The following is a 7,311-nucleotide window of genomic DNA, read 5'->3' on the forward strand; positions in this document are numbered from 1 at the left end:
AACCTAAATGTCCAACAACAGAAAAATGGGAAATATCATGCGCTACCTTAGTATGATGAAAGGCAAGAAAGACAATGAATGAATTACCTCTACCATCAAAATGGAATAAACCTCCTAAACATACCCTTGAATAAAAGAAGCCAGACACAGAATGAACCCATTTCTGTGAAGTTTTAAAACAGGTAAAACTAATCGATAGCAGCAGAACTCTGCAGAGAGGTTATCTAGACAGGAATGTTTGAAGAGCATCATGAGAACCTCTGAGGTATCACTTATAAGACTGCCTTCACCGCATGATAATTCATTGAGCTGCATACTTAGGATTTGTGCACATTTCTTTGTGTATGTTAACCTGCAATAGAAAATGTCTTTTAAAAAGTGTGAATAATATGAATGAGAAGAAAATATGAGACTAGGAAAAATTTAGACACATCTGACGAAGGGCTGTCATACAAAGAATACACAAAGAACTTCTAAAACTCAACAATGAGAAAATGAACAACTGGATTAAAAAGTGGGCAAAGTACCTGAAGACAATTCACCAAAATATACAGATGGCTAATAAACATATGAAAAGGTGTTCAAGTCATACATCATCAGGGAAATGCAAATTAAAACAACAACATGATACTATGACCCACCATAGTAAAATGGCCAAAATCAGGAACACTGACAATACCCAATACTGGTGAGGATATGGAACAACAAGAACTCTCATTTACTGCTGGTGGGAAAGCAAAATGGTGCAGTCACTTTGGAAGATAGTCCAGCAGTTTCTTCCAAAACTACATACTTTTACCATACAATCCAGCAGTCATGCCCCTTGGTATTTACCTAAATGTACTGAAAACTTATGTCCATACCAAAACCTACACATAAATGTTTGTAACAGCTTTATTCATAATTGCCAAAACTTGGAAGCAACCAAGATGTTCTTCAGTAGGTGAATAAATAAAGTGGAGTGCAATATTATACAGCACTAAAAAAAAGGAGCCATCTAACCATGAGAAGGTGTGGAGGAAATTAAATGCATATTAATAAGTGAAAGAAGCCAAGTTGAGAAGATTAGATATGATATGACTCCAGCTCCATGACATTCTGGAAAAGACAAAATTACAAAGATCACTGGCTGCCAGGGACTAAGAGCGAAGGGATAAATAGATGGAGCACAGAGAACTTGTAGGGCAGTGAACTATTCTGCATGATACTGTAATGGCAAGTACATGTCCTTATACATCTGCCCAAATCCATATATTTGCCCATTTGTTGGAGAATATACAACCCTGAGAGTGAGCCCTAATGTAAACTATGGACTCTGGGTGACAATGATGTGTCAATATAGGGTCATCTTCTCTAATAAATGTACCACGTAGGGGCAGAATGTCAACAGTAGGGGAGGCTGTGTGTGTTGGGGAGGGACGTGATACAGAGCGTACAGAAGTTCCCTGTACTTTCCACACAAGTTCTCTGTGAACCTAAAATTTCTCCAAAAAACAAGGAAGGGACTAAAGAGATAACATGAAAAGTGTTGTTAGTGACCGAAAGTGTGACAATTTGAGCATTTATGAAATGACCATAATAAACTAAAACACAAAGAATATATAAGATCCCATAAGTCCAGTGGTTTGTTTTTGATTTGTTTTGTTTTGTTTTGTTTTTTGCTTAAAGGAGAATGAGAGAGAAAGGCTGGACAAGAGAAAAACAGTAAGAGGAGAATCGAAAGGCACTGCTTACCATTGACAGTAACTAGGGTCCCATTCTAGTTTGGGTCCCCCATGAAACAAACCCTGGGACAGGGACTTGTGTGTAAGCAGTTTACTTGGGAAATAATCCCTGGAAACCCCAGCCGAAGCGTGAGGACGTGAGATGGATAAAGGAGGAAAGCTTGAGAAAGTTTATGGAGTGTGTCATTGAGCTAGTTGTCACAGTGGTCAACCGGAGTTCCATCCTTATGAAGAATTCTGGAAGCCAGTGACAACAAACATGTCAGAGGTATCTCACCTGGGAGTGAAGGATCTTGGGTCTTTACTCACGGGTTTCTCTCATGGAGCAGAGTCGCCATGAGGAAGGGAGTTGGTAGCCTCGAGCCCCTTGCACTCTGGCCCGCTGTGGCGATATGATACCAGGCACCGTGAGGTCTGGTCATCAGAGAAAGCTGTCAGGCAAAAGCTGCAGTTTCTATGGGCAGGAAGTAAAAGCAGCTTGGGCAGAAATGCTAAAACTTAGGAACTATGGCGAAGCCTCACAGTGTCTGCTAGAGGCACCAACTTCTCGCTCTGAAAGCTGCCAAATAAAGAATTAAACATACTACTGTCATTCGTGAATGAGATGTACTTCAAGGTGATCAAAAAGCTAAGTCCTCTGTAAGAGACATAGATTTCAAAGACGAACCAAAAGACAAAGTAACATTAGAATTAACATGGAGTAAGCATTCATCTATGAGGGGCTACTGGCATCATCAAGGCACATCTTGATGAAACCCTTCCCAACCTGCTGGAGTCTATCCTGGCCCTGCATCTTCAAATGGAAGAGGAGGTTTCTCTCTTACGGGCATCTGTAATACGGCTGATGTCATTCTGTTGCTCCCAGACTCTCAGTATGTACTTGCTACTGTTAAGTCTTTTTCTTCTTCTTCCTCTTCTTTTTTTTTTTTTTTTTTGGCATTTATCTATTATCCATTTATTGGCTCCCTTTATCTGGCTAACCGCTCCTCCTTCTTTTCACTTGTCATTAATTTTTTACATGCAGCCTAATCCCCACCTGATGTAAGACTATATCAGATTTAGAAATAGGACTGACTCATACAACTGGCAGCAATATGAGACTATCCACTGTCCCCTGTCTGTCCGTTCCCAATCACATACAGTAGGGGGCTGGGCGAGCACAAACTTTTAGGACGGTCTTATACCCTGGGTAGAAAGAAACAGAAACCATTAGTTATGCAACCCCATAGGGTTTTGATTTAAAATCCCCATGTTTCAGTCTCTGGATTTCATCTCCCTGTATCTATATAATCTGTTGGTAATCTATATAACCAACGACCACATTCCAATCCAAAGAAATATCTATCAAACTCCCCTTTTGTATCATGTCCCTCATTTCCTACTCAGTAGAACTGACAGCCTGGGGCCCTTACTCAGTTACTTCATTTTTGCCAGATTAGCAAAGGAGCAGCCAAGGCACTGAATGCTTGGCCAAATTCCCATCTGTCTGAACTTGTCTTGCAATCTATTTATACATTGTCCCTGTCTCTGGATCTGTTAGACTCTGGCTCCATGATAAATAGTATTATGCAATATGTATGTTAATTAATTTGAAAAGCAGTATGTCAGGGAAATTTTTCTTTTCTTTTTAATTTTATTTTTTATGTTATGTTAGTCACCGTTCATTACATCATTAGTTTTTGATGTAGTGTTCCATGATTCATTGTTTGCATATAACTTCCAGTGCAACATGCAGTACATGCCCTCTTTAATACCCGTCACCAGGCTAACCCATCCCCCTACCCCGCTCCCGTCCAAAACCCTCAGTTTGTTTCTCAGAGCTCATAGTCTCTCATGGTTCATCTCCCCTCCGATTTCCCCCCTTCATTTTTCCCTTCCTATCATCTTTTTTTTTAAACATACAATGTATTGGGAAAATTTTATTTTAAAAATTACCAAAATAGATTATAAATTTTAACAGAAACTTACCTCAATTAATTGATCAAGGTCAACATCAATAGTCATAAATCATGTTGGTATGTGAGTAGTGATGAAAATGGCACTTCACCTCTGTGGTCCTCCCCACAAAAACATATAACCACAGTCTAGTCATGAGAAAAACATGATCCAGATCCTAATTAGCAAACATTCTATGAAATACTTGACCAATACTATTCAAAACTGCCAAGGTCGTCAAGAACAAAGAAAGGCTAAGAAACAGTCACAGCCAAGAGCTTGGTAAGGTGCCCTCCACTGCAAACTCATAACCATCCCAGAACCCAGAAATAAGGGTTTGCAGATGTAATTAGTTAAGCGGAAGTCATGGTGGAGTAGAGTGGGCCCTTAATCCATTATGATTAATGCTCTTATAAAAAGAGGAGAGTAGACACAGAGACAGACATGCGCAAAGCACAGACGATGTGACGAGACACGGGGAAAAGGTGATGGCAGAAACTGGAGCGATGCATTTATAGGCCAAGGAAAGGCAGGAATTCCCTGCAATACCAGAATCCAGGGAGAGGCAAGGAAGGACTCCGTCCGACAGCCTGTAGAGGAAGCATGGCCCTGTCAACACCTTGATGGGACCTGGACGGGACCCTGAGAAAGAAAAAGGACAGGAAGTAAAAACTAAGGAAATCAGAATAAAATATGGACTCAGTTAATAAGTGTATCAATATTGTCTATTAAGTAGAGCAAATATACCATACTAATATAAAATGTTAATAATAGGAAAAACTGGGGGCGCCTGGGTGGCTCAGATGGTTGGGTGTCTGCCTTTGGCTCAGGTCATGATCCCAGGGTCCTGGGATCGAGCCCCATGTCAGGCTCCTGGCTCAGCGGGGAGCCTGCTTCTCCCTCTCCCTCTGCCTCTCCCCTTGCTTGTGCTCTCTGGCTCTCTCTGTGTGTGTATCTCTGTGTCTCAAATGAATAAATAAAAATCTTTAATAAAAAAATAATAGGAAAAACTGTGTGTGGGATATACGGGAACTCTGTGGTATCCTCATAATGTTCTATAAATAGAAAACTGCCATAAAATAAAAGAATGATTTAAAATGAAAGAACACTTGGAAAAGTCAACAATCATGTAACACGTACCTAATATTACAAAATAATTATCTTTAAAATATTTTTAAGTTCAAAGAGTTTTACCAACAATTCTTATTAATGATTTTTCTTGAGCTTTAAAAGTAGTAGCTCCAACATACATAAAATTTGACCCAAAATATACTTTTACCTAATGAAAACTCTTTTAGCAAAACCTGACTAAAAATAGCACATTAAAAAAACTATAGTCCAAACTCTTAGTAATATTGGAGCAATTTTTTTCAAGTAAAACACTAAAAAACAAAATGCTACAATTTTTCAATATAACAATATCAAAGCTGAGTAGGAGGAATCCAAAATTGCAAAAATAGGTTAAACTTAATACTAAATTACTGTCCTAAATCATTATGAACATTCTAATAGATGCAATTAAATCTAATATTCATTCCTCATTAAAATAAGTTATATGTAAAAATAGAAATAATAGGATATGTCCTAAAAACAATAAAAACAAATATATCAATACTCAACATCCTTTTTAAAAGTTAAATAGCACAAACCTATTAATGGAACAGTTACACAGACACACCCAAACTAAGTATACCTCAGCTCATCATTCCCATTTGTCATAATTCTATTGGATATTACACATGTAGTAATTGATTATAGAAATAAAAATAAACATAAGTAATAAGTAATATGAAAGATATGAGGGATTCAACATGGAACCTTTTGTATTTAAAATTAAGAAAGGTGGTAGGGAAACATAAAATATGGCAACAATGGAACATAGAAGAGGAGTTATTTTCATAGAGGTTAAAAACAGAGATTAATAAATCTATACCCATGGTGTGAGAATTAAGCACAATTCTCTCAGTAGCTGATATGATATGATATGCCTAAAATCACTGAAGGTATACAGGATTTGAACAACATGATTATCCAACTTGCCTGTATGAACCAACAACTATGCAATTCATACTCATACCATGAGACATTTACCAAAACAGATGCTATCTGGCTCATTTAAAAAAAAGTTAAACAAATGAATGAACAAACAAAAAGTAGAATCAGACCTACAAATACAGAGAACTAACTGATGGCAGCCATAAGTGGGGGGGGGGGGTGGAGAATAGACAAGGTGGGTGAAGGGGAGTGGGAGGTACAGGCTTCCAGTTATGGAACGAATAAGTCACAGGGATGAAAGGCACAGCAGAGGGAATATGGTCAATGATACTGTAATAGTGCTGTGTGGTGACAGATGGCAGCTATACTTGTGGTGAGCGCGGCCTAATGTATAAATTTGTCCAATCACACAACCTCTTTCAGAGAACACAAAAATGGGGAACAATTTGCAACTCACTCTAGAAGCCAGCATAACCTTGATACCAAAATGTTATGAGGATTTACAGGAGAAGAAAATTACAGGATAGTTTATCCCTCTAACACAAACACAGATATCTCAAACAATATATTAGCAATTTGAATCCAACAACATATAAAAAAAGATAATATCATGGCCTACTGAAATTTATTCCAGGAATGTGATTCCAGCAGTGAAAAACAATGCACTACGAATTCACACAACATGGATGGATCTCATGGTCAAAATGCTGAGTGAAAGAAGTTAGAGAGGATAGGCTACATCCTTTATGGTCCCATCTTTTTTTTAAAGATTTTATTTATTTATTTGTCAGGGAGAGAAAAAGCACAAGCAGGGGGGAGCAGCAGGCAGAGGGAGAGGGAGAAGCAGGCTCCCCACTGAGCAACGAGCCCGATGCGGGACTCTGTCCCAGGACCCTGGGATCATGACCTGAGCTGAAGGCAGATGCTTAACCAACTGAGCCACCCAGGTGTCCCCCTTTACGGTCCCATTATATGTAATTAAAAGCAAGCAAAACAGATCATCGGTGTTAGAATCAGAATAGTGGTTACCTTTAGCAGGGACATTGCCTGGGATGCTGCATTAAGGAGCATTCTGGGTGTTGGATATATTCTGTATCAATCTGTATAGTATACACATGAATAAATATCCTTTGAGCTGTATACTTAAGATTTCCGCATTTATTGTATGAAAAATATACCTCAATTTTTAAGTAAAAGGTAGTAGAATATCCTGTCTCCAGCACATGTGATTGATTTTTTTTAATCATTCTTCATTCTTTCATTTATTCAGTTGTATCCCTTTCTACCAGGATAATTATTTAGAAAAATGAATGGAAATGGTAGCATTCAAAATTGGCATCACAAAATAAAGTGGATAAACTTAAGAAGACTTTTATAAGACCTATATGAATAAAGCTATAAAACTCTACTGAGAATTCAAAGAAAACCTGAACGAGGTGACAGCACAGGTGTATCCACGTTACTGATCAGATGATTTTACATTTGAAATGTATTAACTATAACCAAAATAGAATAATGATTTAACACAATGCCAAAATAATTTTAATACGTAACTATATCACAAAGTTTTATAATATTTTAAATTTGAGTAAAATCTAAATTTCCAAAAAGAGTAATTAGTTAACTGTATAATGGTAAATCTATAAATATGAATTTC

The sequence above is a fragment of the Callorhinus ursinus genome, unplaced genomic scaffold (genome assembly GCF_003265705.2).
Source record: "Callorhinus ursinus isolate GAN/ISIS: 27379988/994484 unplaced genomic scaffold, GSC_fseal_2.0 scaffold6, whole genome shotgun sequence".
Taxonomy (NCBI): Eukaryota; Metazoa; Chordata; class Mammalia; order Carnivora; family Otariidae; genus Callorhinus; species Callorhinus ursinus.